The following is a 14601-nucleotide window of genomic DNA, read 5'->3' as shown; positions in this document are numbered from 1 at the left end:
CTGTCATTGCTGGGCTTCTGAGCCTGGAGGAAACGCTAATAACGTAACACCATCTCCAACTTGCTAGAGGTAAAACGCCTGACTTCTCTACCTTGGCTTTGCCATTTATCTAGAACCAGCAGGGCTGAGAATGAAGCAATTTCTCTCTCTATAAAGACACTTCGTCCAAAGGTCCTTCCTCTGCCTTTGGGGAGGCTGCGTACTGGAGTCAGACCAGAGCCATGAATGACTGCCACACATTTCACTAATTATCCTGAGGCTGTGAAATAACATCTGCACTTTATAGATAAGAGACAAAGTGACAACAATTCCTCAAGCTTCATTCACACTACGCTTGAGGTAGAAAGTCAAACCCAGGTGCTCTCAGCTCCTCTAGTCCTCATCCTCTTACCACAGCAACACTTTCCTTTCTCCATTGGATTACTCAGCTCTGCCGGCATTTGTGTTTGTATTTATTACTAAGAGTAGGACGTGAGCAGGAAAAGTTAAACCCACAGGTTAATCCTGTGCATGAAATAGCAAGAGCAGGAGAGACGTGGAGAGCCCAGAAAAAAAGTGAGATAGGAGCTGGACAGTTCATTGAAGAAGGAAAAAGTTCCCCATCTCCTTTTCCCATCCCAAGCTGCATAAATCCCACTTGAAGAAAATTACATCCATCCTGCAGACTTCTCCCCTAAGGTAATAGGTGTATAATTGGCAATTAACTCTGCTTTGAAACCTTTGTCTTTCAGCAAAGGAGTCTGGTTTTCCACACTGTGTGTGCAAGTATGCACAATAAGAACCAGACCCATCCTGGGTGGTATAGAGACAGTAAGCTCATCAGGAACCGCGTACTCTACCATATGAGACATCTTTTTATTTGATGCCAAAGAGGAAAAGGGGGTGGGAGGAAGGAGGATATGTAGTGCCTTTTCTCCCTTTTCTCTCTGCCCAGGCATGATCAATTTTTATAAACTCCCAGTGGAGCCTGTTTCCACCCAAAGGGCACTTGTGCAGCTCTTGGACATGTGTTCTACGTCTCAACAGATCATCATCAGAAACAACTTACAGCAAATGCAACAGCCTGTTCTCAAATTTGTTAGAAACATTATTGAAGGGGTTAAATATGATCAGTAGGGATCTGAAGTTGCTCTACAGCATGTATTTACAAAAAGACATCTCTAAAAATATGTACAAAACTAAGTTATGTTCACATTGAAGAACTAAATTAGTAGAGCCAAAAGGTAGTGCGCAATTTTGTTCTCAGCGTACTTTTACTCTAATGTGTTTTACAACCATTTGACTGACGTCAAATTCAATAACACATCATTAATAGGATTTTTTGTTCAGTTTCTACTCAGATGTTTTTCCTGTTTCAAATCTCTCCTTATAAATCTCAAATTAGGTTTTTATACAAGGGGATTTATCAACATTTAAAAGAAAATACAAACATAGCTGATGCTTGAATTGATACACCATAAAAAGTGCACCAGGATGTGTTTTTATCACCAACAGGATGGAAGTTAACGCATCGTAGCCCTGTGCTACGGTTATTGCTGGGTAAGGCCAGTGCCATCATTCCTAGTCACTTCTTCAAAGGGAGTAAGAAATCAGAGAAGCAGTAATTCCACAAGGAAAACGTGCATAAAAAGATCTATAAATTAGATAAAAGGTTGCCGTGTAACGAGGCTGCAAATAAAGAGGAAAGTTTTCTCATTTTTGCTATGCTCCCACCAGAAACCAGGGTGGCAACGAGTCACTCTTCAGTTCTGCTGCAACCACAGTAATACCTTCATATCGAGAAAAAAAAATAAATATGACGGTGAAGTGGCTAAAGGAAACCTGAAAAGAGCCTTGGAAAGAATTGGCCAAGCAGAGGTAGTATATGTACAGAGCAGACTGCCATGATCTAGTGCATGCTGCTACCTGACCCCTAGGAAAATGGAAAAGATAAAGTTTAGGTTGGCAGCCAGGAGAAACATCCCATCAGGAAGATGTATGAGCTCATGGCGTAAGCTCCCACAGGAAGAGGTAGAAAAGCAGTTTCTCGCTACTTTTAAAGTTACCAAGACGGCTTTGTGGGAGGGCACAACCCTGCACAAGGGAAGCCAGAAGCGAGGCAGGATTAGGGGAATGGAGGACCTTTACCTTGTCTCGGCTTTACTATACTCCACCAGCAGGTTTGCTAATGCCATGGCAGGACCAGTACCCAACTTTCTGAAACCTCTCAAGCTGAGATATCCTCCAGCAAGAAACATGGGCAGCATGGGCACATTTTCCTGCTGCCTCCCCTGCACCGTGCAGGGATGCAGCCTTTCCCTACACAGGGACTGTGAGAGAAGCGGAGGGGAAAGCAAGGAATTAAGGAACAGCAATAGGCACCACGCATTTTACCTCCAGGTGATTGGTAGGAGGCCAGCACATGTTGGAAAGAACTATATTTTTTTTACTATTCAACAGGGATCTAAATACGTGTTAATGAGCGCCTGGAGCTGAGCCCACTGCCAGGGAGGAGCCGTCGATCAGTAAGGCCAGCTCTCCCAGCAGTGTTACAAGCCGTAGGAGAAGTCAGGCACTGGGGAAAAGCCAGTTTTATAATTGCAGAGAAAAACTTTAGGATGAGGAAGGAAAAAAACAACAAACACCAAAACAAACAAAAAAAACCCCACCAAAAAAAACCCCCAAAAACACGAAAAGAGCGCCCCTATGCTGAGCATTCTAAAAGCTGCAATTTGATGAGACTAAGGAACCCCAGCTAAAGAAGCCCCTTTCCTCAGATAGCAAATTAGTGCAGATGTATAAATCGTTCTGGTTTTTAGTGCTTTGGTGGCAAGGTGGCAGGGAGGAGTGCCTGGGAGTCAGCACCCCATTAAAACAAGTCTGCGGCACTCACCAAACCATCACTGTTTTGCCCAAGACTAGCACCATTTTCCAAACTGGCCCCATGACACCGGGGAACACATCGTGATTTCTGAGCACTAACAGGACATAAGGATGACATAACGCACCATTGACTAAATATCAGAAATACCCACCAAAACACATCAGCATCAGGGAGGCAATGGGGAATGTCACCTGGACCACATCTGACCTGCGCTAATTTTTTCACTTAGAGCCTGTCCCACCAGGCACTCCAGCATGAAGCAATGACAGGGTAGCAGGAGCCCCACGAGGAGATCAGCCACCCAACACCAAGCATTGAGGTGCTTGTGAGTGCTGATGAGGGTGGCTTAGCCATAACTTGTCTCCACCACATAAACACCACAAGTGAGGAGAGCCAGGGGAGGAAAATCCTAATAAAACTTCAAGACCTTGGTGCTATTTTAGCATAGGTGTGACGGCAAGAGAACTTTGGGGACATTGAGGGAGAAGAGACATCAACGCTTCAGCCCCACAACTCATCTTTGTGACCCCCTCCCCTTGGCAAACCTCTCCCAGCCCAAACCCACCCTAACTGCAAACTAATTAAATACAAACTTGGACTCTCAAAATTACTAATTTTAGTTTTGGATTTGTTCCTCTTTTTATTCCCTCCCCTAAAAAGAAAAAAAAAAAAAAGGAATAAGGCTGTAAGGTATAATGAAAGCAACATGTGAATGCAATAAACCAACTGCAGAGCAACCTAAACACCCATGTGTAGCTGATCTGAATTATTTAAGGTTGGGGGAGATTCACAGCACGGCTCAGCTCCAGCTTTGGCACGCAGCAGCACCACAGCCCGCACCAGAGATGGGCACGGAGCTGCACCCACAAGACCGCAAACTGCCAGGTGCTACAGAAAAGCATGACACACTGATACTTGTGGGTTTTTTCCCCATTACCACTCACCCCATTTCTGAGCTTCGTTTTGGAGATTACTTCCCATCCCTGATGGCACCCTTTGGCAAGCCAAGAGCCCCAATCCAGCTGGGGGGCAGATACGCAGCTTCCCTTGGCAAAACTCTTTTCCCCATAAGATCTGACAGAGACCAGACACTTCCGTTTGCCATGTCTCACTAAAGCAAAGGTATTTGTATTTGGTTTGGGTCTTTGGGTCATTTTCCAGAGCTGCAGCAAGAAAGCCAGCAGCATCACAACACAGCCTCCTGCTCCGTGAGTTGGAGAGGCTCAACTCGACAGCAGCATGTCTGCGCTTTCAGGCAACGTGGGAGCATTTCCAAAAGGAAAACCACAAAAAGAGTGCCTCTCACTTAGCACAGGATACCCTGGTGCTAACAATAAGCTTTCAGCAATTAAAAAAAACAAGCGAGCAGCTCCCAAATTGCCCATCCAAGAGTCTGCTCTGCATTCAGCTGGTGATTTCTGAGATAAACTTGCTTTAGGTGCAGCAGGTAAAGAACAGTTCATCCCTTGGCTCTTTGGGTTTCACAGTCCAGGCAACATTTCACATACCACGTGAAAGATGAACACATTGTGCTTTAAGGAGGTCAAATCTAGTAATTCTAGATGCAATACTCCCAACAACATTGAGATTCAGTTGGATTCATCTCTCTGCATTTCTAAACAATACGGGAATTATTGGCTTATTAAGGTGAAAGACATCTGTGTATTTTAATAAAGTTAATACAGCTCTAGCAATGACTACCAGGACCACAACCTAGAAGGTCTTGTGATCATTTTATAATTAAAATAAGCCATCGATTCACCACATGGCCCAGGGAAGATTGCTCTGGGCTTCCCTTTGTCAACCCAGCTGAAAATCTAGGTAAAAGAAAGCTGAAAACCAGATGCTGCTTTTCTCAGCTGATCTCTCCTGGGTAAATCAAGTACAAGAATCTTGGTCAGTTTGGCACAGCCAAGCACCACCCCAAGCACTTACCTCCATGAGCAGGACTGCTCAAAGAGTCCACCCCAATGAGGCCTTTCTTACCTATGGAACTCTCTACCTTTCAAATGCACCCCCTTGCCCTTTTGTCACAGCAGCAGGTTTGAGGTTTTCAGGTGGTTTTTGTCTAGAAAATGAGTAGGTGGCCACATACAGCCTTGGTTACTCCATGCTGCTGCTGCAATTACCCAAGCGTGCAACATGAGCAGCATTTCCTTGGGTGGCAGCGCCGATGGTACCTGATCAGGACCTGGCCCAGACTCAGAAGAGCTGTTTCCACATGTTATTTTCAATAACTGAGTCAGTTCCCAGCCCGTTTCACCACGCAGAGCGGCAGACGCTACTTATGCTGGCATTGCTGCTGCAAGAAGCATTGGTCGGACGACAGCTTGAAATAACTCCCTACTTCAGTAGGGTAACCAAGAGCAGACCTTGGCTCCCGCTTCTTCCAGCTCCTTTGTAGCTCTGGATCCTAAAATAGAGCTAGGGATATGTTTCGAAGTTCTGAGGTTTTCGTTGTTGTTGTCTTTTAAACTCCAGTCTCAGAGTCTATTTGCAAAACCACAGACCAAATACAAGCCATTCCCCAGTCATGATACTTTGTGGTAAGATTTTAAAAAAAAAAAAAAAAAAAAAGAAAAGCTTGGAAGGACCTCTTGGTAAACTACGCACATATTATTTCAAAGCCACGTATAACTTCATTATGTAGTAAATCAAAATGACTTCAGCCTTTAAGCAGCACAATATTCTGTGTAAGAAGGCTTTTTTTTAAACGTTTGTCATATTACAGAATTTACAGTCATCCCAAACATGAAACATGGGCTGCAATCACGCAAGCGGATCCAGTATGTGCACAGAGCATCACCAGCTGCAGTGAGGTTCACGAGGACAGCGGGGCTTCCTCGCATAATGGAGAACGCAAAGCTGGGGCTGTGGCCAGCATTCCCCTACATGCACCTGCACTCCACCTTTCTCAGATGTTTTGCACTAAATAAGCAGCAAGAAGGCAAGAAATTAATATTTTTAGTTTCCGGAAAGATGTTCATTACAACATCCTTTTTTTAAAATATATGTATGGATGCAACTCATCTGCACATGCATACATTATTACATAATTACATCCATTATATATATATAAAAAAGTCACACAATATATGCAAGAGAAAGACCTTGCAGTGTTTCAATACACTTGAATATCCATCACCTTTGCAATATACTTTATAATGCAGATCTACTCAGCGTGGGGGGTGGTAGTGAGTTGAAAACCTTTTCAACTGACTGTTGGCTGACAAAGATGATAACTTAATTCTTCACCCGTGAATTCAAAGCTACAGACTGTATTATTCCTTCCTTCCCTTTCTTGGAATTGAGGAGAAGAAAATCAACTCCACCAGCTCCCAATGATGCACAGTTCAAAGCTTGGGTGATGTCCCAGCAGGAGCTCTTCCTGGTGAGCCCCAAAAGCCCGCTACAGGGCTCCTTCCCTTCCACAGCAGCCTGCTCCTTGCTCCCCATTAGCATTTGCAGGATTAAACCTTGAGCAACCAGAGGGATAAAAAGGAGGTGCTAAACCTCCAGGCATCCATCCCTGTCCCTCAGGATACCCTGCTGCTGCTGAGAAGCCAAGGCTGCTGGCCCAGTTCCCCTCCTCTTGCTGGGCAGTCAGGAGCAGCGCATTCCCGGTGTGGCTTTGAGCCCACGAGTTACACGGCCAAAGAAATAAACACTGCATTTACACCAACCAACCTTTCCTGTTGATTAATTCTTCAACCCGACCATTTCTGCTTTAAATCAGATTATTTTATCAAAGACATTCAAGTCACAAAAAATCAACATTCAGTGTTCCCCAGCAATCTTCTGACAATTCCACGTGCACTATAGCTTTCTTCCTTAAGGGTAGCTGTGTCAAGGACTTCTGCTGTGTCCTCTTCCACCAGCCCACGCAAGCACTATCTTGCTCACACACGTGTCCGGGCACAATTAGTAGAGCTTGACACATAGACTGAGATAGCAAGCTAAAACAGGCATAGCTTAATATACAAAACGGCAATTGTATCCTGCCTTACTGGGTCATTTCAACCCCAACCTTGGTCTGCTAGGACATCCTAGAAACAGGACCTTCAAAACTAATTCAGAATTATTCCCTGCTTGGCTGCCAAAGACAACACCACCAAGGTCCATTTATTGGCACAGTTTCTAGTAAGACCCTTGTAACTCCCCAAATTGTAGAGTCTCTATGGATGAGAAGGAAAACAAGTGGTAAAGCCATGCTTTTTTGCTGAAAATGTCCTCCTTGGAAACCTATTGTGTTTGGAGCTACGCCACTCAAGTTCATCAGAGGAGAATCTGTTTATTTGCACATCAAGTACATCCTATTGTTTCTGGACGTCAGTATGTAAATTGTCAAGTACAAATTCATTTTTCCACTAGCTTAAGTTTTTTCTCTGCCCTGTAATTACCATAATCCAAGAAAAAGCATGTGTTTCAGAGAGCTCCATTTTAGCATGCTACATTCACATATGATCAACAAATCTGATTAGAAAAATCTCCTACTGGTAGTTAGGATCTTATTTTTCAGTTGACTCTGAACAAACCTCTCCTTTGCTCCTAGAGGCATTTGACATCTCTTAAATAAAGTCTTTATTGTTAAAAAATAATGATTTTTTTTATAGAAAGACTCCTAGTCTTTCTATACTGATCAAAATACAGAAACATGCACACCTATTTTGGAACACCACTCCAGTGCTCAGATGAATAAATTCCTCTACTGTTTAAAAATGTCTCAACAGGGCAGTTATCAGCTTAAAAAAAAGACAGACCACCTACATGAAGAGAAATTCAGTAAAATCAGAACTCCAGAGAGAAGGAAGAAAATAAAGCTATCGAGAGGTCTGAAATGAAGAGTACTTGCTCAACAGAAGCAGTTAATTCAGCTGACAAAGACAGCAGTGTTGGCGATAGCTCTGGCTCCCCAAAATTCATGTGCACACAGAGATGCTGTGCAAGGCACCATCAGGAGAGAGGTGGGCAGCAACAGTGGAGGCAGAGATCAGACTACATTGGCAGCACGCACCAAGAAGCCACCAGAAATGGGCAGTAAATGAAAAACCTCTACAGTGATTCCTAGCAGGAGTGCTATGGTGACTTGGGATAAAGAAGAAAGTTCAGAAGAACCTGATCCATGGGTCAGAAGACCTGACCACACCCCAGGAGGCCTGGGTTTACTCACTGCTGCCCTTCAGTAGTAACTTGCTCAAGGTTATGATGCTGTAGCCTTCAGCAAGTCATTTCTTTGTGTGCTGACGCCTCTTAGAAGTGTTTTTCATTTGTTTCAACAGTCATTTGTTCAGGACAAGGCGTACCTTCCTACAGTTTGGGTTAGTATCTCAGGCTCTGCGGTTCTTAATTAAATGCTGCTGCTAATAATGAAAGGATACAAGCATAAGGGATGGAGTTAATTTACTCCTCAGATGTCCTATTAGCTGCTTTCAGTAATCACACAAAAGCTCGAGGCTGTACAATGTAACTGAGGAAGACCCGGCTATTCCTGGACAGGGCACAAATTTCTTTCAAGATGTCATGTTTTACTATAAAAACAGTAAACAGTTCATTTTGAAAATAATCACAACAAATGACTTCATGTCTTTCTAATACTCCGAAGATGCAGGTCTCATGTTCTCACAGAAAGAAAACTAAAGAACTAAAAAGCAATACCAGGTTTCGAGTCAGAAAATACATAAACCCAGTAAAAGCACACAGCCTGGATTGACAGCTGTTTATCATTTAAAGCCCACACGATATTCTGCTTTCCTGCCCATGAAGCCAGACACCACAGATGGACTTGGCACTGGGGAAAATCAAGAAGTCTTAGATGCAGCTTAGTGCGAGTCTGATGGGATTTCTGCTGGCCTACATGGGACAGGGTAGTGCGGTATCTATTTCAAAATCAAAACTTGCTTTTCAACAACAAAAATTCCACATTAATAGCAGCTAATAAGACAACCTACAATACTAAGGCTGGTGGGGAATCTGCTGTTGCATTTCACTGAAGGCTTTAGACTAATCTACAGCAGTGATCCATCAGACAAAAACGCAACACTGCTTTTTTGTAATCTTCAACTTCGTAACCATAATGCTTTGTGGAAGATTGCCCTGACACTTGCATTCAAAACCCAACAATTAGAGGCATCTACATATAAAACATTTTCAGAGGATCCCTTTTGGTAACAAGAAGCAGCACTTCCATTTCACAGAACAGACATGGGAATAAATTTAGGAAAGGTCTGTTTTCTGTATGTTAGCTTAAAACTTTGAGTGATGGAAATCATTGCATGCTTTGGAATAACTAATATCCCCAAGTCTCAGGCACACCAGCACTTGCAGGCTAAAGTATTCCTTTTATAAGCAAAGTACTTAATGCCAAGTCGATTTTTATATAATATAAAGTTGTTATGAAGTGTAATTACTATGTAGTATAAGCAAGACCTGAAGCTATAAGAAAAGAAAACAGGGTTGTTTTTTGGGTTGGTTTTTCTTTTTTTCCCAGAACCAAGGAATAAATAATTTACTTTTCAGAGTTTTTCCTCTATAGTCCACATGACTGGAGGCAAAGCTTAATAAGCCGAATGTGTGCATTAACAGTAACTATATCCAACTTCAGATCCAAGTTTAACAGGTTCTCACTTTAAGAGAAGTTTGTCACTATCTGAAGCAAAATGAGGATAAATTCTTGACTATTTTAGACCACTGTCTGACATCATTTGTTAAGAAAGCTGTTGCAGACGTAGACTTTCCCATAAAACCCTAAGCCTGAGCCCTAGGACTCAGACTACATGTATGGGTTTGTGATGTTTTCTGGAACTTATGTCATACATTAGGGTTTGGCAGTAGCGTTACTTCCTTCTCATTTTCTGTTGTTCATTAAAACATGTTGGGAACAGGGCTTAGGTTGTTCATGGCCCTATTGCATAATTCTTCGCTTTAAATGCTCATCAGAAGGTGGGACGTCAAAGGGAATTAAAGCAAACAGAAACTCCAGCGATGAGAACAAAGTTGTGTTTGGGGAAAACCATCCCTAAAGAAATAAGCCAGCAGATGTGTCAGGTGTGCTGAAGACAGAAGGCCAGACTGTTCCTCTCAGCCCCCGAGCGTGTCTGCTCGTTAGGGGAATAGAGGCGCAATAAAGAGAGGCAAAGCAGCAGATCTGGTGCCAATTCTTTGGGAGTTTCTGTCAACAACATCTGTGCTCATGTCAAGCGCTCAGATGATATCAAGATAAACTGGGCTCTCCCGCAAACAGCAGTTTGTAAAATCTAGAAAGGAAATCTGGAACAGGGCTGAGAATTAGCATAGAGCTGCTTTAATCATCTCATCTACAGAGCAAATAATGCTCTGTATTTGCCCGTTCCTGTGCCACCATGGTACAACAGGCAGCTCAGCATCACAGCCCTGGCTGCCAGCAGCGGTATTGAGATGGAGCTGCACCGTGTTTTTGTCCTCAGCTACCCACTGATGACAGCTTGAGATGGTGTGCTGTATCATACTCGTCTCTTCCTTGAAGCTTAAAGCCATGGTGCCATGGTTACTGCTTGCTTTCTTTATAACCACTCCAGGCTGCAACCGCCTCTCCAGCTCCTGGTGCCTGCAATGCTCATCTCCAAGCCTTTTCCACGAGGCTGCTCTTGGGCACAGTGGCAATGGTTCAAATGGATCACAGCACCCTCAGCCAGCCGAACGCACACCATTCCCATGTAAAACAGTTAGGTAAAAATTCAGCTCTGTTTATTTACTGACTTTGTACCAATGTGGTATGAATCAGCAAGGGGAAGGGGCACGCATCTGTAATTGCTCTGGGAATAGACTGGTTTGCTTACACCAAAGGAAAGCAGAGAATTTATTTAATGCAATAGGTCAGTTGTGCAGTACTGCATCCCTGGGGAAAAATTCTTCTCTATCAAGCAGTAACAAAAATAAATAGATCATTCTGTCCACCAGTCACTTAAAAGTGCTACAGCCCATCTGTACATGAAAGTAGATTTTAAGAGAGAGTTACCCATAATAAATTAAACTCCAGCTCCTCATTTAGTAAGTTATAGTCCCTATACCACAACATGATAATGGGAAATGAGACTACAAGAATGCACTATAAACCCAGAAAGACTTTTATCAAATCCTAAATTATAAGGAATATCTGCAAACTGTATCTTGCTACATCATTAAAGTAAGCATTTGCTACTTTAATCTCTTCCTAGCAAGGCATGCCATCCATCAAAACCATTTCTCTACTCAGGAAATGCAAGCAGTATCAATTTGATTATTTAAATTAGGGGTACTAGAAAAAACATCCACACACTGAAGTAAAATATGGCCCCAGACTACTTATCCAAAACGCTTGTTACATTTTACAGCACTGGACAGAGATTCAAATATTCAAGCCAACCCTGACTAACAAAGAGTCCGCTTAAAATTTATGGATATATTTCAACTTGTTCATAAGAGAATACGTTATTGAATGTCACTAGAAAAACATCTATTAGAATATGTTTCTTTTATTGATGAAATATGAGCAGAAACACACTAAGGGAATTAATATGTAGCCACACAAAGACCTACATTGTTCCTTCTGGAAGCACAAATGAAAACTCTTCACCGCTCCAAGCTTCAGAAGTAACACAAATACAAAAAAAAAACAACACCCCAACCCCAGCCCTGCTGCTTGTATCTTTACCATCAAAACCTAAATACAGCTCCTGTGCTTTGCCATCGATGCCTCACAGCTTCCGAAAGCCTGCTATGTTTTAAGGAAAGCAGATGAAGCCCAAGAGACAAGGCTTGGGAGCACGCAAACAAGTTCCCGATAATCCACAGGAAAGGAGATAAGCGGGTTCAACCTAGATCCCCTCGAGAAGGAAACAAGAGGAAGGCCTCTTTCAACACCACTCCCCCAACCACTCGCTGCTCCCTTTACTGTCATGGTGGCCAGGCAACAAAAGGTTTTGGCAAAACAGCTAACCTCGGAAACATAGCGGTTTTTAAGGAAGTTTCTTTCTGGGGCTGGAGAGAGAGGAAGGGGAGATGAAGACAGTTCCTGCTGAAAGATGCCTGGAGTCCCATCATGTGTTTCTGGGTTGGACCCCTGGAGACTTTCCACTGTGGAGGACTTTACTTGAACCAGGTGAAGAGAGCAGAGAACTCCCCACTGACTTCTCTTACTTTCCTCCCGCTAACACAAGCCATCCCAACACCACTGACTCTGAAAATCATGGGCAGCGTGAAGTCTGGTGGGCTCAGGTACTGATACACTTCTCTGCACAAGTGGGGAGAGGTGTCCCTCATAAGTGAAGTGCCTTCACTTAAAAATCATCTCAAAACCAATGTTCTCACCATGCATTGTTTTGTCTCCTTGCAAGTCTCATCTAGTGAAGTGCTCCAAGACAGCTCTTACTTTCCTAAGATTAGCAGATCTCCATACCTCAAGCTGTCACTGAGCAGGAAACCACCACCAGCTTTCTCTTCAGCTATGTTTGGTGTCATACTGGGCAGCATAAAGAACAAACATTTCTCCTTAGAAAACATCCCCTGGAAAGGCTTGTATTTGGTACAAAAGGGTTGATGGGTTTGTGTTCCTGCAAGGAGCCCTTGGAGGGGACAAGATGCTCCTGAGAGGTAGTCAAGGATCAGTGCTGCATCTCCCCTCCCCAGGGTAGACCTCAATTAGTCATAAAGAAAAAAACAGGTTTTGGTTTTTTTTTTTTTAAAACCAAAGGTGCCAGTACCAGTATTTAAAACAATGGGAACTCACAGAGCTGCAGAACTGGCCTTAATATCTCTTTGACGGCATTCGAACAGTGTAGCTGCTTTCAGACTCATTCATTTTTACATGCTTGTGTTGAAAATATGCCTCCTCTGTTCTCCGGACTGGAGGTGCTCAGAAGCAACCAGAGGGACGTACAGTCCAGGGAAACACATCCAAACAGAAGGCAAAAAAGTTACGGCACGAGGAACGACTCACTGAGACCCCAGGCCCTGCAGGGATCTTCCTAAATCTCCATCCTGACAGTAACAGCCACTTAGCAATCAACAAAAGTTTCAACATGAGTCAGACAAGCCCACGGAGCGACGTATGATGGAAGGCTTACAGGAATGATTAACATATCTTTTTGGTTATAGCATTTTCCAATTTCAAGATAAGAGGAGGGGAAAGGGCTGGAGATGACACTCCATCCCAAAGGGGAAACCAAGGCAGAGATTTATCCAGCTAAGCATGAACTCATAAATCCACGGGCAGGAACCCAGGAATTCTCAGTGATGTTTATTATTCTCCGAATACTTTCTAATAAATTCCCTCTTTACTACAAAGCCTGCCTGATCCAACTGTACATATTTACTTAGTATTCTCTCAAGTGGCTTACAGACTGGCTCAAAAAAAAATAAAATCCCATAGTGCTTTTTCAAGAAAAGCTGGATTCCCTGGTTGGATGTGATGGCAAATTTCTTTTCATTGCTCTCCAGATGGTCCTGATCCTGAAACCCACATCTACCAGACAGACCCACAGGTTTGTGGAGGGTCCATCCACCCAGCCAAACCACGACGCAGTTGAGGGGCTGTTTGGCAGAATAAAATCCTGATACCTTGGGGCAGAGATTGCCAAATGGAGGGGGAGGGGGGGGGAGAAGTAATCTTTGCATAGTCTCAAAAGAAAAAAAAGCATCAGCAAAACACATGTTCTCAAACCCATCAGCTCTAGAGCAAGCATCTTGTCTCATAAGCCAGCAGAGCTTCTTCCCCTCCAGTATGTATTTAGTTATTCTCTTCATATAGCAGGACTGATTCGTTTACCCCCTCAAATACATCTGCTGCGAAGCAAATCCAAGAAGAAATTCTAATCTGAATACATAGGTACATCTGACAGGGGAACTTGGCTTATAGAGATATAATTTTAACTTGCAAAGCCATAACTAACCTAGTACCTTACGCGTGAGAAGTAACTTTTGCCCTTACACAGCTGCAATTTGTGAAGGTGTTTTGAGCTTCCTGGACCAACAGAAAGCCCTCTGCTGTGGGAAAAGCCCCTGGAGGTCCCAACCCTGCAAGGCTGACCTGCCATAGGGCAGCTGAAGCCAGAGAGGAGTAGGGTGAGGAAAATGGCTAGTGGAAGACACTTAACGGTGCATCACAGTGGTGGGGTGGAAGATGCTTGTAAGGGGATACTGTCAGGAGCCAAGGATAATTTCCATTTAAACATGAACAGGAATATAAACATGAAAACAAACAGTTTTAAATTGCCTTCTCCCCCCCTCCCCCTTAAAATTACTTTTTGATTTCCCCCCCCCCCAGATAACACACTCCAGCAATTATACCTGGAATAACTGAAATCAATAATCTTCTCCTTGAGAACTTCAGAAATATTTTGGTACCATTCACAAAACCATCACCAGTTTGTCCATCACATTAACAGCCTTCGTGTTACGTTTCATTGCCAGTAGGGTAAGATAGCCCAGCGTAACCCCAACAACTCCTAACCAGTGCCCACTGGGCTTATCTTCAGCACCTCCTATCAATAGAAAGATATTTGAGTGACTTCCACAGGTTTTTGAAAAGTCTGCAGAAAAGCTCAATGCACTGTTTTCCAGCAAAGTTCAGTTCCTGTTCCCCAGTGGGTTGGTTGGTGCTCAGGAATGGCTGCCATGGGGAAGCAGAGGGGGAATCAGACAATCACCGCAGTGCACAGGCTGTCCCCTGCCAGCCACCCACCTCAAAGCACGGCTGACAAATGCCAGGGAAAAAAAAAAAAAAA

The sequence above is a fragment of the Numenius arquata genome, chromosome 11 (assembly GCF_964106895.1).
Source record: "Numenius arquata chromosome 11, bNumArq3.hap1.1, whole genome shotgun sequence".
Taxonomy (NCBI): domain Eukaryota; kingdom Metazoa; phylum Chordata; class Aves; order Charadriiformes; family Scolopacidae; genus Numenius; species Numenius arquata.
The sequence above is the reverse complement of the archived record's forward strand: the minus strand, read 5'-3'. Positions refer to the sequence as shown.